General features: G+C 40.3%; 1 protein-coding gene across 4 annotated transcripts in view; it reads left to right on the forward strand.

Annotated features, from left to right (window-relative positions):
• Positions 1 to 2,999: 2,999 nt before the first annotated feature.
• LOC129625463 (zinc finger protein 26-like) overlaps positions 3,000 to 21,229 on the forward strand; it is a 38,015-nt gene continuing 19,785 nt past the window's right edge. For 2 of the 4 annotated variants that reach the window (XM_055543904.1, XM_055543883.1), the window contains exon 1: positions 3,000 to 3,135. The gene's annotated coding sequence lies outside the window, so the exon portion shown is untranslated. Of the gene's footprint in view, positions 3,136 to 3,174; positions 3,309 to 21,229 lie in introns of those variants that run through there. The other 2 variants (XM_055543895.1, XM_055543890.1) reach the window with 2 other exon arrangements.

Raw genomic sequence — 21,229 nt, forward strand, 5'->3', positions numbered from 1 at the left:
ACCTAGATAGCATATTAAAAAGCAGAGACATTACTTTGTCAACAAAGGTTCGTCTAAAGGCTATGGTTTTTCCAGTAGTCATGTATGGATGTGAGAGCTGGACTATAAAGAAAGCTGAGAGCTGATGAATTGATGCTTTTGAACTGTGGTGTTGGAGAAGACTCTTGAGAGTCCCTTGGACTGCAAGGAGATCCAACCAGTCCATCCAAAGGAAATCAGTCCTGAATGTTCATTGGAAGGACTGATGCTGAAGCTGAAACTCCAATACTTTGGCCACCAGATGGGAAGACCTGACTCATTTGAAAAAAACCCTGATGCTGGGAAAGATTGACGGAGGGAGAAGGGATCGACAGAGGACGAGATGGTTGAATGGCATCACCGATTCAATGGACATGAGTTTGAGTAAACTCCAGGAGTTGGTGATGAACAGAGAGGCCTGGCGTGCTGCAGCCCATGGGGTCACAAAGAGTTGAACACAACTGAGCAACTGAACTGAACTGAACTGAAGGATGAACGTTTCTGCACAGGAAAGAGATCATAAATTTCACTAAAGGAAGTTCTTGAGAATCAGTTACTTTTGTTTTATTTCTTATTACTTATTTTTTGTCTTATTTTTAATTATACTGGGTATTCATTGTTACAGGCTGGCTTTCTCTAGTTGTAGCTGGCAGGGGCTGCTTTCCAGCTGTCATTGGATGGCTTCCCATTTCAATGGCTTCTTTTGTTATGGAGCACAGACTCAAGGTGCACTGACATCATTGGTTGTAGCACAGGGCCTACGTCACTGCGGCTCATGAGCTCTAAATCATGGCCTCAGTAGTTGTGGTGCTCAAGCTCCTCAGTATGTGGAATCTTCTTGGACCAGGGATCAAACACACATTCCCTGCATTGGCAGGTGGATTCTTATCCACTAAGCCATCAGAGAAGTCCAAGAATCAGTTGCTTTAGGAAGTGAAAACTTAGAAGAAGCTCAAGCTATGGTATTTCAGAAAAAGAGGGACAAAGCATACACTCAATGAAGTTGAAGATTAGGTATTTCTGATTGCCAGTGTATTTATATAGGTTATTACAGTGATTCTCCCATCCCAACATCCACGTCTCCTCACGAGGACAAGAAAAACCTGCTGGCAAGTTTCCTCAGGGCCCCATTCATATCCCTGTCCCTCAAGCTGTAGATGAAGGGGTTCAGCATAGGGATGACCACGATGTACCTCACTGAGACAATTGCCTGCTTTGAGGAGGAGGGGGAGAAGGCAGAACTGAGATACACTCCTAATCCTGTCCCATGGAATAAGGAAATGACTGTTAGGTGAGACCCACAGTACACAGAAAGCTTTGTACTTCCCCTCCACCAAAGAGATGTTCAATATGGAGGAAATAATCTTAGTGTAAGAGAAAAGGATCCCAGAAAGTGGAGGAATTCCCAGCAATCCAGTCACAGAATACAGCATGATGTAATTGCTGAGAGCATCCAAACAGGCAGACTTGAGCACCACAGCAAATTCACAGAAGTCCAGAATTTCCATGTGTGTGGAGAACAAGAGATGCAATACCATCAGACTGTGCAAGAGGCTGACTAGGTCACTGAGAGACCTAGAGACTAGAGCCAGCAGGGCACACAGGTGGGGACTCATGGTGACTGTGTAGTGCAAGGGGTGGCATATGGCCACATAGTGGTCATCAGCCATCACAGTCAGGAGGAAGTTGTCCGAATACCCCAATACCAAGAAAAAATACATCTGGATGATACAACCTTCATAGGTGATAACTTTGCTCTGTGTCTGGATATTTGCTAGCATTTTTGGAACTACAGTGGAATTGAAACAAATATCAGAAAGAGACAGGTGGGAGATGAAAAAGTACATTGGGGGTGGAGGTGGGCGGTCAGAGCTGACAGGATGATGAGGATCCCGAGCACCAGGACCGGGTACATGGACAGGAAAAGCCTGAAGAGGAGGGGCTGCTGGTCTGGATCTTCTGAGAGTCCTGAGATTCCTGAGAAGAGGAATTTTGAGACAACTTTTTGGTTTTCTGCATCCATGTAGCTGATCACTGTGCCAGGTAACTGACAAAGCAAAGCTAATTCAAACAAACAGGAGTCCCCAAATATAAAGAAACTTTATCCTATTAATGAACACCCCAGAAAAATGGACATGAGTTTGAGCAAATTCTGGGAGATAGTGAAGGCTAGGGAAGCCAGGTGTGCTGACATCCATGAGGTTGCAAGGAGACACGACTGAGTGACTGAACAATCAGAAAAACAAGGAAAAAACCACACACATTTTGACTAACAATCTAATATTCCTTCCCTGAGAGCATGATAAACACCATTATCTTGTACAGATATTATTTTAGGGAAAATTTCTTCCTTTCTTCTAACTTTTTCACAAATGAGTGACTGCCTTCAAGACCATCAACTTTTGTGGTGTCCAGCTCAGCTTCAGCCTATTTCAGGTGTAGCATGTCAATGGCTCGAATGTTCTTCCTTCTTCGGGGTGGAGTTTTGCCTCTTGGATAATTCTGCTTTTTCCAAAATTTCTGTAGTAGTCGAGCAGCTCCATATGTGTTTGTGGTGTACTTACTTTGCTCTGCGGCCCTACCCCCTGACAACAACGAATTAGATCAGAAAGTGGTGTCTGGCCGAATCTGGCCATCTCAAGGATTGCCAGGTTTGTCAATATGGGAGAATCTAATTTTAAGCGCTCCCGGAATCTGAGAACAGGCAGGCAGAAAAGTTTTTGAGTAGCATCGTCTTGGGTGGATAACCATCGGCAGCCTCTCCCTTCTGCCCTCCAAACCCAGAACTGTTACTCGTCCCAAAACTCGCCTCCAAAACTATATCCTGTTAGGGGCCCCGCCTTCTTCTCCAGCTCCGCCCATAGACTTAGTTCTGGCCTCAGCCGCTTCCGCTGGGCCTGTTCCTGCCTTCAGTCCGCGTTCTGAGCTGACCTAGGGGTCTCGCCCCAACGCGACGAAAACTACCTTATCGCTAAGGGAACTTGCCAATCAATCGAACTTGAATGGCAGCCAGCGTCCTGAAACCCCGCCCCTCTGCAGCCGCGGCACTAAGCGGAAGTGGCGTCACAGGTTCGCGACAGCATTTTGGTCAGGCTGGTCTACGCCTGGTGGAAAGAGGTAGGTTAGTCGTCCTGTGTTTCACATTGTTGTGGGTGAGTCTTGCGTGGAGGCAGGGTTCTGGGATGCACCGAGGTCGTTATACAGCACGTTGGGCCTGGCTTCCGAGGGGACTCCTGAGAGAGGCCTGGCCCCTCCTTTCGCGTCCGTGGGATCAGAGTCACCGTCGGGTGGTAAGTGCTGTGAGGGCGCGTCTGCGGGGTGTAGACATTCACTGTGCTTGCCTATTCGAAAGCCTCCAGTGAGTTCTTTATGACTTTCGTCCACGAGGAAAAGAATTTCCGCTGTTCCAGTGTGCATTGCTCCGTCCCCCACGTCCTCCGGGTGTTACGAACCTGGCTACCCTGTCCTGTTGCTCCGAGTATTGGGGAGAGTTGGTTTAAATGCCTGCTTCTTTTGTATGAAAAATAACGTTTCACCAAACAATTTGGCTTTCTCTTTGCACGTTGTTTTTCAATATTACATAGAGATACAGATTCCTCGGATATCGAGGCTGCGCATATTACTCTGTTTATATGTATGTAGATTACAGAACTTGTTTTAAACACACACACACACACACACACACACACACCCCGAGAGCAGTTAACTCATCTGAAATACCTAGGGTCGTAAGATCCCACAGTCAAACATGGGTTAAACACACACAAACACACACACACACACACACCCCCCGAGAGCAGCAGTTAACTCATCTGAAATACCTAGGGTCGTAAGATCCCACAGTCAAACATGGGTTAAACACACACACACACACACACACACACACACACACACACACACCCCGAGAGCAGCAGTTAACTCATCTGAAATACCTAGGGTCGTAAGATCCCACAGTCAAACATGGGTTAAATACACACACACGCGCACACACACACACACACACACACACCGAGAGCAGTTAACTCATCTGAAATACCTAGGGTCGTAAGATCCCACAGTCAAACATGGGTCTCCAGGAGATACGGTGGAGGCTTTTTGATACAAGTTCAAGAATGAGAAACCATAAATAACTTGTTTGGATTAGATGTGTATTTCCCCACATTATGTGATTGTGTAACGCCTAGAACCTCAATAAAATGTGACCTTCCAGTACAGTGAATGTTCATTGTCGTAGATTCATTTAGTTTTAGGATTTTCCATGTTTGTTCTCTCCTCGATTTACAAATACACCGTTGTCAGCTGTTTGACAATAAGTTGAAAATAAATCGCATACATGATGACTTGCCTTTTAAATACTTGGTAATACTTCTTCTAAAGATATGGGCATTATCCTACTAAATATCTGAATTCCATTATTTCACATAAGAAAGATAAAAATAATAATATTTTGAAGTATCTACTATAATAAGCTGGCCTCTCCACGTGGTTCCAAAATGTGTTTTTGGTACTTTGGGGATCTAGAACCCAATCAGGGCTTATATGTGACAACTGTTAATGCCTTTTTGTCTTTTTTTAACCGAGATCACTTACCGTTGTTTGTCTATTAAGTTCATTATATTGACACTTTGAGGAGTCACACATTGTTTAAAAAGTCACAGTTTTACATTTGTGCTTTTATATTCACAGTATGTTTAAGTTTTCCTTCATGTCGTGTAGTTTCTGTCAGTTGGTAATTGGTTGAGAGCCATGGTTGGCAAACTTATTGTCTGAAAAGGTCCAGATAGTTAGTGTTTGATGTGTCACGAGCAATAAGGTATGGAATTACTCAACTCTGCCTTAGTAGTAGAATAATACTGTCGACTTAGGGAAACAAATGGGCATATCTGTGATCCAAAGAACTTTATATACAAAAACAAACCCTATGACCAAAATGTGCCAACTCCTGGTATATTCTACTGGTTATTTCTTACGCATATTTTGAAGGTGATGTTGTGTACATGAAGTTGGATTCCATCAGGAAATGTAAATTTAGGACATCCCTTGGTTGTGTTGCTAAGTAGGACTATTTGCTTAAGCTAGGAATCATCAGAGTTTTCTATTTTAAAGGTAGACTTTCCTATAAAGTCCTATGTGCAGTGATATTCTGATCCTCAGAATAACTTGTTTCCCAGCACCTTCCTATAATTTCTTTTAGCATCTGTTATTGTGTGAATAAACTTCTCTGTATATTGTTTCGTCTTTTGGGGGTATACTTTGAGGGTCAGCTTCTAGATTGTTTTTCTAGGTCATCAAACAAATATATATTTACTTCAGTGGATATTAAATTCTCTTACTTAGATCTTGTGCCATTTTGTAGTTTCTGATCAACTTTTAAAAGGCATGTCTAAAACTGATTATGGAGAAATGCAAGGAACAGATTTTAGTTTTGACATCAGGACACTTGTTTTCAAGAAGAATGTGCCAAAAGAATTTTTTCATCTTCAATGAAAAATACATAGTTTTTTCAGAACTATAGCATTTTGATTTATATGTTTTTGTTCCAGGACATTTCATGTGAGTCTTACTTTATTTTTATGTTGCAGTCCTGTTTTTTATATTCCCTCAATTGTGTGTACTGTACTAGAACATTTTGTGAAAAGTGGCAAATTGTCTGGCAGTCCACAAGTGATTGTGGAATAACTTTAATGAGTTAGGCTCTGTGCCAGGGACAGAGAAACAATGGTGGTATGTATACCTGTGGCTGATTCATGTTGATGCATGGTAGAAACTAACACAATATTGTAAAGCAATTATCCACCAATTAAAAATAAAAAAATAATAAGTCTGTTGTTGTTCAGTTGCTCAGTCGTGTCCAACTCTTTGCAACCCCATGGACTACAGCATGCTAGGCTGCCCTGTCCTTCACCATCTCCTGGAGCTTGTTCAAACTCATGTCCCTTGAGTCAGTAATGCCATCCAGCCATCTCGTCCTCTGTTATCTGCTTCTCCTCCTGCCTTCTATCTTTCCCAGCATCACGGTCTTTTTCAATGAGTTGGCTGTTCACATCAGGTGGCGAAAGTGTTGCGGCTTCAGCTTCAGCATCAGTCCTTCCAGTGAATATTCGGGACTGATTTCCTTTAGGATTGACTGGTTTGATCTTTCAGTCCAGGGGACTCTCAAGAATCCTTCTCCAGCACACAGTTGTAAAACAAATTCTTTGGCGCTCAGTCTTCTCTATGGTCCAACTCTCACATCCATACATGGCTACTGGAAAAACCATAGCTTTGACTATACAAACTTTTGTCAGTAATGTCTCTGCTTTTTAATATGGTGTCTAAGTTTCTCATAGCTTTTCTTCCAATTACCAAGACTTACCTTGTGGGTGCAGTCACCATGTGCAGTGATTTTGGAGCCCAAGACAATTAATCTGCCACTGTTTGCATTGTTTCCCCATCTGTTTGCTGTGAAGTGATGGGACCAGATACCATGATCTTCAGTTTTTGAATATTGAGTTTTAAACCAGCTTTTTCACTCTCCTCTTTCACCTTCATCAAGAGGCTCTTAAGTACTTCTTTGCTTTCTGCCCTAAGGGTGGTATCATCTGCATATATGAGGTTATTGACATTTCTCCCAGCAGTCTTGATTCCAGCTTGTGCTTCATCCAGCCCAGCATTTCACATCATGTACTCTGCATATAAGTGAAATAAGCAGGTGACAATATACAGCCTTGATGTACTCCTTTCCCAATTTTGAACCAATCTGATTTTCCATGTCCAGTCCTCACTGTTGCTTTTTGACCTGCATACAAGTTTCTCAGGAGGCAGGTAAGGTGGTCTGGTTTTTTTAATCTTTTTAAGAATTTTCCAGTTTGTTGTGATCTACAAAGTCAAAGGCTTTAGTGTAGTCAGTAAAATAGAAGTAGGTGTTCTTCTGGAATTCCCTTGCTTTTTCTATGATCCAGTGGATGTTGACAATTTTATTTCTGATTCCTCTGCCTTTTCTAAATCCAACTTGTACATATGGAAGTTCTCAGTTCACATACTGTTGAAGTCTAGCTTGAAGGATTTTGACCATTATCATGCTGGCATGTGAAATGAGTGCAATTGTGTGGCAATTTGAATATTCTTTGGCATTGCCCTTCTTTGGGGTTGAAATGAAAACTGATCTTTGCAGTCCTGTGGCCAATTAAAAATAAAAAATAAGAAATTTAAGACAAAACAACAAAAAAAAAGTCATATAGCAATTGTCTTATCTGGGAATTCATTTTTTAAATGAAAACCAGGCATTTTGTGACATGGACAAAGAGTGTCTTACTATGAGATGGTAATATATATTGGAAGGGGTTGATATTTAACTTATGAAGCAAAACATGGGTTGTTGTTGTTTAGCCCCTCAGTCGTGCCTAACTTTTTGAGATCTCATTGACTGCAACATGTCAGGCTTCCCTGTCCTTCACCATCTCCTGGAGCTTGCTCAAACTCATGTCCTTTGAGTTGGTAATGCCATACAACCATTTTCTCCTTATCCTCCTGACTTCAGTCTTTCCCAGCATCGGGGTCTTTTCTAATGAATCAGCTCTTCCCAACAGGTGACCAGGGTATTGGAGCTTCAGCATTAGCATCATTAGAGCTTGCAGTGAATATTCAGTGTTGATTTCCTTTATGATGGACTGGTTTGACCTCCTTGCAGTTCAAGGGACTCTCTAAGAGTCTTCTTCAACACCACAGTTCAAAAGCATCTTTATGGTCCAACTCTCACATCCATACCTGGCTACTGGAAAAACCATACCTTTGACTATACAGACCTTTGTTGGCAAAGTAATGTCTCTGCTTTTTAATATGCTGTCTAGGTTTGTTATAGCTTTTTTTTCCAAGTAGCAAGCTCTTTTAATTTCATGGCTGCAGTCACCATCTGCAGTGATTTTGGAACCCAAGAAAATAAAATCTGTCACTGTTTCAATTGTTCCCTCATCAGTTTGCAATAAAGTAATAGGACCAGATGCCATGATTTTTGTTTTCTGAGTGTTGAGTTTTAAGCCAGCTTTTTCACTCTCTTTCACTTTCAACAAGAGGCTTTTTAGTTTCTCTTTGCTTTCTGTCATAAGGGTGGAATCATCTGCATATCTGAGGTTATTGATATTTCTCCCAGCAGTCTTGATTCCAGCTTGTGCTTCATCCATCCTGACGTTTCACATGATGTACTCTGCACATAAGTTAAATAAACAGGGTTACAATATACAGCTTTGACGTACTCCTTTCCCAATTTTGAAATCGTCCTTTGTTCTATGTCCAGTTCTAACTGTTGCTTTTGACCTATATACAGGTTTCTCAGGAGACAGGTAAGGTGGTCTGGTATTCCCATATCTTTAAGAATTTTCCACAGTTTGTTTTGATACAAACAGTCAAAAGCTTTAGTGTAGTCAATGAAGCAGTAGTAGATGTTTTTCTGAAATTCTCATGCTTTATCTTTGATCCAGTGGATGTTAGCAGTATCTATTTAGGTCACTGAGCAATAGTAAGGATTCATAGAGTGGGTAAAGATTGTCAGATGACGAGAACTTCATGAGTAACATACAGTGTAGTTGAAAGCACAGTGTATGTTTTACTGAAGAAAGAGTTTGCAGAAGCAGAACAGATAGTAATGAGATTTAAAGTGGAAAAAAAGGACAGGACCCAGGAAGGAGGTGCTCTGGGCATATTCTTAAGTCCATGTCAATTTTAGAAACATTGAGTCTATGTACATCTTAAGTATAACTGACTAACTGCTACTTTGGAAAAAGACTTCAGGGAAGATAAGCCCGAAGGCATTGAGTCAAGCTAGAATCTTATGCTGATTAAGTTTTAAAAGACATTCATGTTTATAGCGGTGTCATGGTTATTATAGAAAATAAAGTAAATGATTTGACAGTTTTATAGAAGATAAAAATGAGGGAATCCAGTAATTACCTATTTCCATTTACTAGATGACATGCCCTACTTAAAAAATGCTTGATTAGCACTCAGTGAAAAAAATCAAATCCAGGGCTATCTTAAGGAGCTTTGGGGAAGGCAACCATGTATTGTGACTAATTGAATAGAGCTCTGGAGCTAAATAGAAGATAGTATTCTTTATCTTTATATGGTAGTAGGTGAAGGAAAGAAGAGAGAGTTGACACTGAAATCATGAAACGACAAAGCATTCAAATTTGCCATATGGGAATTGATGGGAGTAGGAGGACGGGAAAAATTAGCATGTTTTGTTGATTCCATTTCTAGGGTGGGACAGTGAAACGCATGAAGGCTTACCCCCAGATTTGATGAGACAATTTATTTGATTGGGAAAATTGCTCAGGGAAGAATTTAATTTTCAGTATTTATCTATCAGGATCAATAAGAGATATCTTTTTTTTCTTTTTTTGCCCGAACCCTGCAGCATGTGGAGGTTTTGGGGTTTTTTGTTGGTTGGTGTTTTTAATTTATTTGGCTAAGTCTTAGGATCCATGTAAAATGTCATCCTGATAAAGGTCCTTTATGCAAAATTACATAGTGAAATAAAAGTGCATAAATTTAAGTAGTGTGGGAAACCCTTCCATAATTCCTAGAGACTTAAAGAAGATATGAAATCTCATAGTGAAGAGAGGCCGTTTCCATGTGACAAATGTGGGAAAGTCTTTAAAAGTTTTTTTATCTTAAGAGTCACAATCAAATTCACACTGGAATAAAACCATATAAATATGAGGAATGTGGTAAAGCCTTCATCTTGTCTTCTTTACTTACTTTACATATGGAAACCCATGATAGAAAGTTTTCATGTGAACACTGTGGTGACTTTTTTGTTAGATCTGAGATTAGGACACATCAAAAATCTCATGTTGGAGAGAGTCCTTTTTTATCTAAGCAATGTGGAAAATACTTTAAATGTTCCTTATGACTTCAGTGTCACAAAAATATTCACTCTGGATTAAAACCCTACAAATGTGAGAAATGTGGGAAAGCCACATTTGTTGATTGGGTTGTTTGTTTTTCTTTTTTGATAGTGAGCTCCATAAGCTGTCTGTATATTTTGGAGTCTAACCCTTCTGTATTGCTTTCTTAGAAAAATTTTTGTTCCCAATTGGAGGGTTGCCTTTTTATCTTCTCTGTAGTTTCCTTTGCTTTGAGAAGTCTTTTAAGTTTAATTAGGTCCCGTTCAATTTCTTAAATTTTCAGTAATTTACTAGGTAGGTCAAAAAAGATCTAATTGTGACTTATGTCAAAGAGTGTTTCTCCTATGTTTTCCTCTTAAGAATTTTATAGTGTCTCGGCTTATGTTTAGGTCTTTAATCCATTTTGAGTTTATTTTTGTGTAGGGCGTTAGAAAGTGTTCTAATTTCATTCTTTTATATGTATCTGTCCAGATTTCTCAGCACCACTTATTGAAGAGTCTGGTTTTTTTGTTTGTTTGTTTGTTTCCATCAGATATTCTTCCCTTTGTCACAGATTAGGTAACCAAAGGTGGGTCTGTCTATCTCTGGGCAAGAATACAAAGAAGAACTATATACAAAAAAGGTCTTAACGACCCAGATAACCACGATGGTGTGGTCACTCATCTAGAGCAAGATATCCTGGAATGTGAGGCCAAGTGGGTCTTAGGAAGCATTACTACAAACAAAGCTAGTGGAGGTGATGAAATTCCAGCTGAGCTGTTTAAAATCCTAAAAGATGATGCTATTAAAGATGATGATGCTACACTCAATATACCAGCAAATTTAGAAAACTCAGCTGTGGCCACAGGACTGGAAAAGGTCAGTTTTCATTCCAATCTCAAAAAAAGGCAATGCAGAGAATGTTCAAACTACAGCACAGTTGCACTCATCTCACACGCTAGTAAAGTAATGCTCAAAATTCTCCAAGCGAGGCTTCAACAGTATGTGAACTGAGAACTTCCAGATGTTCAAGCTGGTTTAGAAAAGGCAGAGGAACCAGAGGTCAAGTTGCCAACATCCGTTGGATCATAGAAAAAGCAGGGGAATTCAAGAAAAACATCTGCCTCTGCTTTATTGACTACGTGAAAGCGTTTGGCTGTGTGGATCACAACAAACTGTGAAAAATTCTTAAAGAGATGGGAATACCAGACCACCTTACCTGCCTCTTGAGATATCTGTATGCAGGTCAAGAAGCAACAGTTAGAACCAGACGTGGAACAATGGACTGGTTCCAAATTGGGAAAAGGCTGTATATTGTCACCTTGCTTATTTAACTTATATGCAGAGTTGCTGCTGCTAAGTCGCTTCAGTCGTGTCCGACTCTGTGCGACCCCATAGACGGCAGCCCACCAGGCTCCCCCGTCCCTGGGATTCTCCGGCAAGAACACTGGAGTGGGTTGCCATTTCCTTCTCCAATGCATGAAAGTGAAAAATGAAAGGGAAGTCACTCAGTCGTGTCGGACTCTTAGCGACCCCATGGACTGCAGCCCACCAGGCTCCTCCGTCCATGGGATTTTCCAGGCAAGAGTACTGAAGTGGGGTGCCATTGCCTTCTCCGATATGCAGAGTACCTCATGTGAGATGCTGGACTGGATGAAGCAAAAGCTGGAATCAAGATTGCTGGGAGAAATATCAATAGTCTCAGATATGCAGATGACACTACCCTTATGGCAGATAGTGAAGAGAAACTAAAGAGCCTGTTAATGAAAGTGGAAGAGGAGTGTGAAGAAGCTTGCTTAAAACTCAACGTTCAGAAAACAAAGATCATGGCATCCGGTCCTCTCATTTCATGGCAAATAGATGGGGAAACAGTGACAGACTTTATTTTCTTGGACTCCAAAATCACTGTAGATGGTGACTGCAGCCATGAAATTAAAAGACACTTGCTCCTTGGAAGAAAAGCTATGACCAACCCAGACAGCATATTAAAAAGCAAAGACTTTACTGACAAAAGTCCGTGTCGTCAAAGCTGTGGTTTTTCCAGTAGTCATGTATGGATGGATATGAGAGCTGGACCATAAAGAAAGCTGAGCACTGAAGAACTGATGCTTTTGAACTGTGGTGTTGGTGAAAACTCTTGAGAGTCCCTTGGACAGCAAGGAGATCAAACCAGTTAACCCTAAAGGAAATCAACACTGAATATTCATTGGAAGGACTGATGCTGAAGCTCCCATATTTTGGCCACCTGATGCAAAGAACTGACTTAGTGGAAAAGACCCTGATGCTGGGGAATATTGAAGGCAAGAGGATAAGGGTTTGACAGAGGATGAGATGGTCGGATGGCATCACTGACTCAATGGACATGAGTTTGAGTAAGCTCCAAGAGTTGGTGCTGGACAGGGAGGCCTGGCATGCTGCAATCCATGAGGTCACAAACAGTTGGACAGGACTGAGCAACTGAACTGAACTGTCCATGAAACATTAATCTAAGAAATTTTTGGAATTGTATTTGAGCCATATTAGAGGATTAGCCCTGGAAGAACATCACAGAAAGCCCTTGTTTAGTGTGTATTTGTGTGTTTATTTATTTATTTGGGGGGGGGGGGGGACAGACGACAGAGGATGAGATGGCTGGATGTCATCACTGACTCAATGGACGTGAGTCTCAGTGAACTCCGGGAGTTGGTGATGGACAGGGAGGCCTAGCGTGCTGCGATTCATGGGGTCGCAAAGAGTCGGACACGACTGAGTGACTGATCTGATCTGATCTGATCTCTGGTAACTGAGTAGTAAAGAATCCTCCAAGGTAGGAAACTGGGTTCAATCCCTGGGTCAGGAAGATCCCCTGGAAAAGGAATTGGCAACTCATTCCAGGACTCTTGCCTGGAGAATCCCATGGACAGAGGAGCCTGGTGGGCTACAGTCCATGGCACTGCAGGTGTCAGACATGACTTAGCCACTAAACCACCACCATCATTTATTTATGTATATTTTTGGCCCCACCATGGTGTATGTGGGATATTATCTCCCATAGGCATGCACGATCTTATTACCCCAACAGGAATTGAACCCCTGACCTCTGCAGTGGAAGCTTCCCTGTGCTTCCCTATCTGCTTGAGTTTGCTCAAACTTGCATCCACTGAGTCATTTATACCATCCAACCATCTCATCCGCTGTTGCCCCCTTCTCCTCTTGCCCTCAGTCTTTCCCAGCATCAGAATCTTTTCCAGTGAGTCTGAATAATATTTCATTTTTGAATTTTTTTCTTCCATTCATGTGTTGATGGACACAGGTTGCTTCCGTAACTTGCCTGCTGTAAATAAGGTTGCTATGAACATTGGGGTGCATGTATCTTTTCAAATTACTGTTTTCATTTTCTTTGGATATATACACCCAAAGGAATGGAATTAGCAATTCCATGGTGTCGTTTCTTGAGGAGTCTCCATACTATTTTCCATAGTGGCTGCACCAATTTACATTCCCACCAGCAGAATACCAGTGTTCCCTTTTCTTTACAGTCTGGCCAAATTTGTTATTTGTGACCTTTTTGATGACCATTTGGCGTGAAGCAATAGCTCACTGTAGTTTTGATTTGCATTTCTCTAACGATAAGTACCTTGAGAATCTTCTCATGAATCTGTTGGCCATCTGTGTGTATTCCTTGGGAAAATGTCTTTTCAAGTCTTCTGTTCATTTTTTTAATAGGATTATTTGAGTTTTTTTTAATCTTAAGTTGTATGAGCTATTTATATATTTTGTACTTTAATCTATTATTGGTCATATCATTTGCAGATATTTTCTGCCATTCAGTAGATGGTCTTTACTTTTTTTTTTTTTTTGTCTTTATATTTTTTGATTGTTTATTTTGCTTTACAAAAGCTTTTACATTTACTTCAATCCCATTTGTTTATCTTTGCCTCTGTTTTCTTTGCCTTAGGAGACAGAGCCAAAAGCATTCTGCTAATATGTATGTCAAAGAGCGTTCTGTGTATGTTTTCTTCTAGGAGTTTTATGGTTTCTGATGGTGTTTTAGTCACTATGTCGTGTCCGACTCTTGCGACTCCGTAAACTGTAGCCTGCCAGGCTCCTCTGTCCATGGAATTCTCCAGGCAAGAATACTGGAGTGGGTTGCCATTTCCTTATCCAGTGTATCTTCCCAACGCAGGAATCAAACCCAGGTCTCCTGCCTTGCAGGCAGATTCTTTACTGACTGAGCTACAAGAGAAGCCCAAGTTTCTAGTCTTATATTTAGGTCTTTAATCCGTTTTGAGCTTTTTTTCATACATGATATGTAAAAATATTCCAATTTTATTCTTTTACATGAGCTGTCCAGTGTTTTCAGCACCATTTATTGGCCATACTGTCTTTTCTACATTGTATATTTTTGACTGCATTGTAGATTAGTTGACTCTAAGTGTGTGGGTTTATTTTTTGGTTCTTTATACTATTCCATTCATCTATGAGTCTGTTTTTGTATCAGTTTTATACGGTTTTCATTGCTGTAGCTTTGTAGTGTAGTGTAGAACCTGCCTGCCAGTGAGGGAGACACCAAAGACACAGGTTCGCTCCCTGGGTCGGGAAGATCCCCTGGGAAAGGAAATGGCAACCCACTCCAATATTCTTGCCTGGGATATCCCATGGACAGAGGAGCCCATGGGGTCACAGAGTTGAACACAACTGAGCACACACACACACACACGTAGTGTAGTTCGAAGTCAACGACTGTGATACCCCTAGCTTTGTCCTTTGTTGTCTATACTGCCTTGGCTCTTCAGAAGAATTATTTGTTCTAGTTCTGTGAAAAATATCATGAGTACTTTCCTAGGGGTTAAATTTCTGATTGCTTTGGGTAGTATGGAATTTTAACTGTATTGATTCTTTCAGTCCATGAGCACAGGATATCTTTCCACTTCTCTGTAATATCATCTTCAATTTCCTACACTGTTATATGGTTTTCAGAGTATAGGTCTTTATTTGGTTAAGTTTATTTCTAGTAATTGAATTCTTTTTGATTTGTTTTTCAAAGGAACTTCTTTTTTCTGCTTTCTTTTTCTGGTAATTCATTATTATGGTATAGAAAAGAAACATTTTTTTATATTAATCCTGTATACTTTCCACTTCACTGAATTCATTTATTAGTTCTAATGGTTTTTTGATGGTTACTTTAGGGTTTTTATATATATAGTACCATGTAATCTGCGAAGAGTGGCAATTGTACTTATCCTTTCCAATCTGGATGCCTTTTGTTTCTTTCTCTCATCTGATAGCTGTGACTGGGACATCCAATACTGCATTAAAGAGAAGTTATGAGAGTGGGCATTCTTGTCTTACTTCTGATTTTAAATGAAAAGCTTTCTGTATTCCATTGAGTATGATGTTAGCTGGGGCTTGTCATAAATGGCCTTCATTATGTTGAGATGTGTTCCCTCCATACCAACTTTGATGAGAGTCATTATTGTGAATAGATGGTGAATTTATTCAGTGTTTTTCCTGCATTAATTGAAATTAGCTGTGATTTTTAGTACCCTTTTATTAATGTAGTATATGACATTGCTTGATGATCAGATTTTGAACCATTTTTTCATCCCTGGAATAAATCTCACTTGATCATTGTGAATAATCCATTTTATAGACTGTTGAATTCTATTTGCTAATATTTTGCAGAGAATTTTTGTATCTCTATACATAAGGATTATTGGCCTGTAATATAATTTTTTTTATACTACCTCTTTCAGGTTTTAGCATCAGGGTAATCGTGGTCTCATAGAAAGAATTTGGGAGTATTTCCACCTCTTCTCATTTTGAGAGTAGACATTAAGGGACTTCCCTGGTGGTCCAGTGTTTAAGACTATTTCAATGCAGGGGGCACTGATTCAATCCCTGGTGGTCAGAGAACTGGGATCCCATATGCTGTGTGGCACAAGCATATGTATTCAGCCTTCTTTATATGTGGGATAGAATTCTCCTGTGCAGCTGCCGTGCCTGGACTTTTAATTTGGGGGAATTTTGATTGCTGATTCAGTTTCAACATTAGTAATCAGTCTACTTAGATTATCCATGGATTCCTATTCAGTTTTCAAAGGTTTTGTAATTCTAGATACATATTTCTCCTAGTTCAATTTATTGACATATAACTGTTTATAGTATACTTTCTTTTTTCTCATAGTATTCCCTTTTGATTATTTCTGTGTGTGTGGAATCAGTTATAATTTCTCCTCTTTCATTATTTATTTTGCTTATTTGGGTCTTCTTTTTTCCTTAATCAGACAGGCTAAAGCCTTATCAACACTAATTATCTTTTCAAAAGACCTGCATTTGGGTTCACTGATCTTTTCTAATGTAGGGGACGTGGGGTTCTCTTATTTTCTCTCTGATGTTTATTACTTCTTTCCTTCTGCTAACTTAAGGCTTTGTTCTTCTTTTTCTAATTCCTTTGGATGGTAAATTAGGTTGTTTACTTGAGATTTTTCTTACATCTTGAGATAGGCCTGTATCATTATAAAATCCCCCATCATGACTACTTCTGCTGCATCCCATCAGTTTGGGGACGCTTTGTTTCTATTCTCATGTGTCTTGAGGTATTTTCCAATTTCTTTGTTGACCCATTCATTTTGTAGTAACATGTTGTTTGGTCTCCACGTATTTGTTCTTTTCCCATTTTTCTTTCTGTAATTGATTTCTTTATTTCACAGCATTGTGGTCAGAAAAAATATTTGATATTATTTCGGTCCATTAAATTTGTTGAGCAGACATGTCATCTGTCTTGGAGAACATTCCATGTGCACTTGTGAAGAATGTTTATGTCTCTGTTTTGGGTTGGAATGTCCTGTAGGGTATCTATTAAGTCCAAATGGCCAAATGCGTCTTAAGACTACTGTTTTATTCTGGATTTTCTGTCTGGACGATCTGTCCAGTGATGCTGCTGCTAAGTCACTTCAGTCGTGTCTGACTCTGTGTGACCCCATAGATGGCAGCCCACCAGGCTCCCCCGTCCCTGGAATTTTCCAGGCAAGAACACTGGAGTGGGTTGCCATTTCCTTCTCCAGTGCATGAAAGTGAAAAGTGAAAGTGAAGTCGCTCAGTCGTGTCTGACTCCCAGCAACCCCATGGACTGCAGCCTACCAGGCTCCTCCATCCATGGGATTTTCCACGCAAGAGTACTGGAGTGGGTTGCCATTGCCTTCTCTGCCACTGATGCTAGTTGGATGTTAAAATTCCCTATTATTATTGTATTTCTCTCAATGTCTCCCTTTATGTCTGTAAATACTTTATTTATTTAGCTTCTCCTGTATTAGATACACATTTGTTAACAGCTGTTACATTCTGTTGTGTTAATGCCTTTATCATTACATAATGTCCTTTGTCTTTTATTTAGACTTTGTCTTAAAGTCTACTTTGTCTACTCTGAGTATTGCTACTCCAAATTCTTGTTCATTTGCCTTTATATGGACTATCTTTTTCCTATCCTTTCACTTTCAATCTGTATGTGTGTCTTTAGCTTTACTAATTTGTGATTATCCTGGGATTCATATGTTGACCTGTAACTAGATCTGCTTGTTTTAAACTAATAGTGATTTAATTTCAAGAACATTCTAAAAAATCTATGTTATTTCTCCCTTATTACACGTTTTTTGTCTTTAATGTCATATTCTTGTTTAACACTTAATTGATTGTTGTAGTTATAGTTTATTTGTACTTCCTTTGTACTTCCTTACTTAATCTTTGTACTTCCTTACTTAAATGGTTGTTACACAGGCTTTACTATATATTTACTTTACTAATGGGACTTTTCTTTCCTATACATTCTTCTGCTCATAGCCTTTTCTTTTCCACTTAAGAGAAGACCCTTTACTATTTCTCTTAGAGTTGTTTTAGATTTGATGAACTCCTCTAGTTTTTGCTTACCTGAAAGTTCTTTGTCTCACCTTCGATTTTGAAAGATAACCTTGCTGGGTAGAGTATCTTTAATTTGTAGGTTTTTCCCTTTTAGCACTTTCAAAGTATATGCCCCTCTGTCCTGCAAGGTTTCTGCAGAAAAATCAGTTGATAGCCTTAAGTGGGTCCCTTGTATATGACTCCTTGTTTTTTCTTACTGCCTTTAGAAGTCTCTGTTTACCTTTTGAATTTTAATTATGATATATTTTTGTGTGTGTCTCTGGGTTCATCTTGATTGAGACTCTGTGCTTTCTGTAGCTGGATATCTGTTTCATTCTTCCATTTGGGGAAATTTTCAGTCATTCTTGTTGTTGTTGTTCAGTTGCTAAGATGTGTCTGACTTTGTGATCTGTGGACTGCAGCACGTCAGTCTTCACTGTCTTTAAGTATCTCCCAGAGTTTTCTCTGGGAAATTCATGTCTTTGAGTCAGTGATGCTATCTAACCATCTTATCCCTGCTACCTGCTTCTCCTTTTACCTTCAGTCTTTCCCAGCATCACGGTTTTTTCTAGTGAGTCAGCTCTTTGCATCAAGTGGCCAAGGTATTGGAACTTCAGCTTCAGCATCAGTCCTTCCAATGAGTATTCAGAGTTGATTCCTTTAGGATCCACTGGTTTGATCTCCTTGTATTCCAAGGGACTCTCAAAAATCTTCTCCAGAACCACAATTCAAAAGTATGAATACTTTGGCACTGAGTCTTCTTTATGATCCAACTCGCACATCCATACATGACTACTGGAAAAACAACTTTGAATAAACAGACCTTTGTTGGCAAGTGATGTCTCTTCTATTTAATACACTGTCTAGGTTTGTCATGGGTTTTTTTTCCAAAGACCAAACGTCTTTTAACTTCATGGCTGCAGTCACATCCACAGTGATTTTGGAGATAATGAAAATATGGTTTCTGCTTCTACTTTTCTGCCCCTTCTCTTTGCCATGAAGTGATGGGAACAGATACCATGATTGACTTAGGGTTTTTAACGTTGAGTTTTAAGCCAGCCTTTTTACTCTCCTCTTTCACCCTCATCTAAGGAGGCTCCTTAGTTCCTCTTCACGTTCTGTCATTAGAGTGGTGTCATCTGCATTTCCGAGGTTGTTGATGATGTCTCCTAGCAGTCTTGATTCCTACTTGTGATTCATCCCGTCTTGCTGAAGGCAATGGCACCCCACTCCAGTACTCCTGCGTGGAAAATCCCATGGATGGAGGAGCCTGGTAGGCTGCAGTCCATGGGGTTGCTGGGAGTCAGACACGACTGAGCGACTTCACTTTTATTTTTCACTTTCATGCATTGGAGAAGGAAATGGCAACCCATTCCAGTGTTCTTGCCTGGAGAATCCCAGGGACGGGGGAGCCTGGTGGGCTGCCGTCTATGGGGTCACACAGAGTCGGACACGACTGAAGTGACTTAGCAACAGCATTGATATTGAATAAGCAAGGTGACAATATACAGCCTTCTTGTACTCCTTTCTCAACTTTGAACCAGTCACCCTTCCTTGTCTGCTTCACTTGCTTTTTGATCCACATACACGTTTGTCAAGGAACAGTTAAGGTGGTCTGGTATTCTCACTGATTAGAATTTTCCACAGTTTGTTGTGATCCACCCAGTCAAAGGCTATAGCATACTTAATGAAGCAGAAGTAGATGAATTTCTGAAACTCCCTTGCCTTCCTATGGTCCATAAGTGTTGGCAATTTGATCTCTGTTTCCTCTGCATTTTCTAAACCCAGGTTGTACATCAGGAAGTTCTCGGTTCATGTATTGTTGAAGCCTAGCTTGAAAGAATTTTGAGCGTAGCCTTACTAGCATATGTGCTGTTGCTGCTGCTGCTAAGTCACTGCAGTCATGTGCGACTCTGTGTGACCCCGTGGACAGCAGCCCACCAGGCTCCTCCGTCCACAGGATTGTCTAGGCAAGAATACTGGAGTGGGTTGCCATTTTCTTCTCCAGCATATATGAAAAGGGTGCAATTGTATGGAAGTTTGAACATTTTGGGGCATTGGCCTTCTTTGGGATTGGAATGAAAACTGTCCTTTTTCAGGCCTGTGGCCACTGCTGGGTTTTCCAAATTTGCAGACGTATTGAGTGCAGCACTTTAACAGCATCATCTTTTAGGATTTTAAATGGCTCAGCTGGAATTCCATCACCTCCACTATCTCTGTTTGTAGTAATGCATCCTAAGGCCTACTTGATTTCACACTCCAGGATTTCTGTCTCTAGGTGAGTGAGCACACCATCATGGTTATCCGTGTCATTAATACTTTTTTTTTAATAGGTCTTCTGTGTATTTTTGCCACCTTTTCTTAATCTTCCCTGGTTCTGTTTGATGATACCGTTTCTGTCTTTTATCATGCCCATGCTTGCATGAACATCCTTCATATGTCCAATTTTCTTGAAGATATGTCTAGTCTTTCCCATTCTGTTGTTTTCCTCTATTAACTTTTTTTTGTTTGTTTGTTTGTTTTGTTTTGTTTTGTTTTCATTTAAGCAGGCCATTTAAGTCAGACACTACTGAGCGACTTCACTTTCACTTTTCACTCCCATGCATTGGAGAAGGAAATGGCAACCCACTCCAGTGTTCTTGCCTGGAGAATCCCAGAGACGGCGGAGCCTGGTGGGCTGCTGTCTATGGGGTCGCAGAGTTGGACATAACTGAAGCAACTTAGCAGCAGCAGCAGCATGTTTTTTATTTCAGTCATTTTATTCTTCACATCTGACTGGTTCTTTTTTATTGTTTATGTTCCTTGTTACAACTTTAACTATGTTCATTCATTCTTTTCTCCAGTTATCATTCTTATTTGTTGCTCTTCTTTAGTCACCAAGTCACGTCCAACTCTTTGCAACCCTTTAGACTAACAGGGTCTTCTGTCCATGACATTTCCCAGGCAAGAATCCTGGAGTGGGTTGGCATTTCCTTTTCCAAGGAATATTCCTGATCAAGGGATCGAACCCATGTCTCCTGCATTGGCAGATGGGTTCTTTACCACTGAATGACCTAGAAAGCCATAGCATTCTTGTGCTTTACATTTTGTGTTGGTTTCTGCCATATAACTGAGAATCAGTCACAAGTTTACATAATATGTATGTATGTATGTATGTATGTATCACTTCCCTCCTGAGTCTCCCTCTTCTTCCCACATCCCACCCCTCTTGGTCATCACAGAGTACCAGACTGGACTCCCTTTGTTATTAAGCAACTTCCCACTAGTATTTTACACATGATAGTGTATATATGTCAGTGCTGCTTTCTGAATACAGCCCACCCTCACCTTCCCCTTCTGTGTCCACAGTTTCTTCTCTGCCAGGTTCATAAGTACCATTTTGCTATATTCCATGTATATGCGTTAATATATGATTCTTGTTTTTTTTCTCTTTCTGACTTCACTCTGTATAAGATGGTCTAGGTTCATCCACT

Source organism: Bubalus kerabau, chromosome 1 (assembly GCF_029407905.1).
Source record: "Bubalus kerabau isolate K-KA32 ecotype Philippines breed swamp buffalo chromosome 1, PCC_UOA_SB_1v2, whole genome shotgun sequence".
Lineage (NCBI taxonomy): Eukaryota > Metazoa > Chordata > Mammalia > Artiodactyla > Bovidae > Bubalus > Bubalus kerabau.